We start from the raw sequence: 3,598 nt of genomic DNA on the forward strand, positions 1-3,598 counted from the left end.
CAACGATGGGATTTACTGCTCCTTGTTTTTCTATTAGAGAGGAATTACGCTAAGCCCAGCAGCAGACATTTTGTGTTACCATGGCAGCCCATATTTTCTGCAGGGTTGTGACCCCTAATGATTTCAGTGGGAAGGCAGAAAAAATAGAGACTCTTTGAAGATTAGTAAACAAATACATTACTTATGCAAACCATCTCTGAGATGGCCCCACAGTACAGAGGAGGAATAAGGAAGCTCTGAGCAAATGGTTGTATGTAAATACCTGCATTTGGAAGAAAACAAATCACCTTTCATTTGATTATTCCTTTAAAAGTCCATTTGCCCTGATAATAAAAGTAGTATAAACCCGACTTCATACTGAGAAAACAGCATTATTGTTCATGAAGATACAAGCAGACAGTGATGTTTCCTATTCACTCAGAACAGCTAATTTTTCCCTATTGGCCCTTCAAATGTACTATGATTCCTGGAATGATTTTTCTGTTTTGCTCAATGGATCACAGATGGACTGGGGAGGGAAGGAGCATATGCAACTTCATGAGAGCATAAAGAATGCATTCTGCCCTTTTCTTGTTTAAAGTGGGTTGGTATTATTTTTAACCAACTTGGTTTGTCTTAATTATCCCATTCCATTGTGTTGGGTCTATAATTTGGAAGGTAATTCTCTTAGTGTAGATGTCCTTTGAAATCACATTTGTATTTACTAATGCAAGATGTGTTTACTTGAAGCCTAATATATGACTAATGTTCAAGGTACTGCAATCATGAAATTGGACCTAAACTTGTATTATTTTGGTAGATCAAATATAAGAAGATTGCATTTTCGTGTCATGCCTTCAATTCCTCTTCAAATGTTTTATTTTAGAGCATAGAAAAGAGGAAATGGAGTAGTTTTTAAAAATTACTAATACCCGTTCATTCCTTTTTCCTCCTTCGCTGTCTAAAGGAAAGATGAGTCACCAGCAGCTCTACTGGAGTCACCCGTGGAAGTTCTGCCAGGGTTCTCTGCTCCAACCGCCACAATCTGATCCAGAAATACAGGCTGAACATGTGTGGTCAGTGTTTCTGTCAGTATGCAAAAGACATAGGTTTCATTAGGTTGGACTAAGCCGCCTTTAATCAATTATTCAAGACTGTCTACCCAGTGGAACTGATCATGCTAGTCTTTATACATAAAGAATTAAAAAGTGAAGACCTTCAAAAAGATTAATTATAATATATCTATAATATTTCTTGTCCATTGTATCACAGTTTATTTATGTTAGAAGTATCTATTCATGGGGAAAGTATGGATCAGGCAGAGTTCTAGCCATTGAGTGTAAAGTTGTACACAAGCCCTGACTTTGTTCTCAAGGACAGTATGGTCTAGCAATGGCTCCACCTCCCTTTGATGTGGATATTTGCCTTACTTGTAGTCTGAAATGAAAATTGAAAAAAAAAATACTGTATCTGAGGGAGCAGTCCAGGTGGAAGGGATTGATCTGGGCCACCTGACAGTGGTCTTCTTGATTTTTGTATCCATGGCATTACTCTGGTCTCAGTGATGTTCCCTGTCTTACCTCATCACACAGATTGCCTCTGCCCTCTTCTTTAGCAATTCAGACACCCTCCCTACTCATGCCCCCATCCTCAGAAAAGGTTGCCAGTCTAAAGGAAACCTAGTCTAACATTAGAAAACACCTTCCTTACCCCCAACCTCCACCATCCTCCAGTCTGGATCTGCTGGGTGACTTGAGCAGTATTTTGAAGAGTTGAAGCTTTTTGGCCAAAGGTGCTAAATAAAAGTTAGGAACATGTTTGAAGCAATACCCTGTTTCATGAAAGAAATCAAAGCATCAACTCTGACTGCAAAACAAAACAATATTCTTCTTCACTATGAAGTTATGAAGTTTTGGGGGAGAAAGAGAGAAGTCTATTATGTGTAGAATACAATATTTTCCATCAGTTTCTTTTCCACACCATCAATAAAAATTGCTAAACAGAAGAAGGGATTTAGGTCAGGATAAACCACAGGCATAGAGGCATGCCCAACAAAAATAAGAGGGGTCAACTGGTTTAAAGCTTCTTTGGAACTGATGCTGTGTCTCCAACCTGATCAGCTGAAAGGTGGTAAGCCTTGCCTTGCCTGATTTTGCTGTAGTTCATTGTGCTTGTAGGATCACTATAGGCTAATCCATCTTGTGGCCCCGAATACAGCATTCAACTGCCTAGATGGAGGGCAGAGGAATAAACACCTCTATTCATCAAATGAGGGCCCAGCAGGCCGTAACTCTGTTCCTATCTTTCAGAGACAGTAAATTAGCATCATAAGTCATGGTAAGAATATTTATGAAGCTTTTTTCCAAGTTAAGATCGTTTGAGTGTAATAAACTTCCAAAAGAACTGCTTCTAGAAGAACCCGCTTGGTATTCTATTCTTTCTTGCCTCTGGTTTTCTGTCAAATGATTCTATCTACTCCTTCGACCATGGCCTGAATAGGAGGAGAGAGTTATTCTTCATGTCTCTTTGTAAATTTTCTGAGATAATGAGGCCTAATTGTCCAGCAGCTGTCAAACATGGGGTTGAGAAAGCACTGGGGATTGGCACCAAAGAATGGACATATAGAGAGAGCTGTGCCAGTGAAGGAGGTTGCTACCTCCACCTCTCTGCTACCTGTTCCCTCCAGGTTCCAGGCAACTTTTCCAGGCACCCAAGTGCACTTGAAACCATAGAAACAGCATGTTTGAATTTGGGTTTCCCTAGCTTGCAAAAGGAAAGGGAGGAGAGACAGCCCACCATCTAGCTTCTCCTGTGGTAGCCTCTGGGCTTGAGCTTAGTTTTATTACTGTCTATTGCTGTGTATCCCACAGACTCAAGTGGGAGACTTCAAATTTGTTACTGCCTTGGAAGTGAGCTAGTAGTTGGAAGAGGTAACAAGGAGATGGGCAAATATTCTTAGTGTTCCACGGACAGTAGGTAGAGAAAATCTTTCAAAATTACTTTTGGATGGACTTGAGAGCAGCATTCTTCCTCTGGGCTGGAGGTGCTCATGATGGAAAATAGACTTTAATAATGTTTGTGGCATTCAAGAATTACTTTGCAGGCAATCTCCATGACAAGCCTGCTGGTGGGATCTGATGGCAATTCTAGAGGGAGGGAAGAAAAATAGGGCTGTTGAAAGAAATTGGGGCTCAGAAAATGGAAGAAGACAGGCAAGATGACAAGATGATTGATGTAGCATGTGGAGCTGCAGAGGGACTCCCAGGAGAGGATTCCATTAACCAGCCAGGATGAGGTAGCCATCAGCAGCTTGAAATCAAGGAGCAGTCAAGAAGCCGTCATTCCCAAGTTGGCCACCAACACCTAGGAAAGAGCTCATTGGAAGTAATTGCAAGGAAGACGGGCTCACCAGGCAAGTGCCGGTGTGGCCTATGCAGACCAGTTTGCTTTGCATAGGATTAAATCTTCGTTTCTGACTTCAGATTTGAAATAGAAGACATTCTGGGAAACGTGGACTATTATGCAGAAACAAAATATACCCCCAAACCTGATAACTGATGATAAACACTATTAATACTTATGGCCCTGGATAACACACACACACACACACACACACACA

The 3,598-nt window shown here is 40.9% G+C and overlaps 1 pseudogene; it reads left to right on the top strand.

The window, feature by feature from the left end:
- The first annotated feature begins 951 nt into the window (after positions 1–951).
- LOC110566345 (small ribosomal subunit protein uS14-like) lies at positions 952–1,108 on the top strand (annotated as a pseudogene).
- The last annotated feature ends 2,490 nt before the right edge of the window (positions 1,109–3,598 follow it).

Source organism: Meriones unguiculatus, chromosome X, assembly GCF_030254825.1.
Source record: "Meriones unguiculatus strain TT.TT164.6M chromosome X, Bangor_MerUng_6.1, whole genome shotgun sequence".
Lineage (NCBI taxonomy): Eukaryota > Metazoa > Chordata > Mammalia > Rodentia > Muridae > Meriones > Meriones unguiculatus.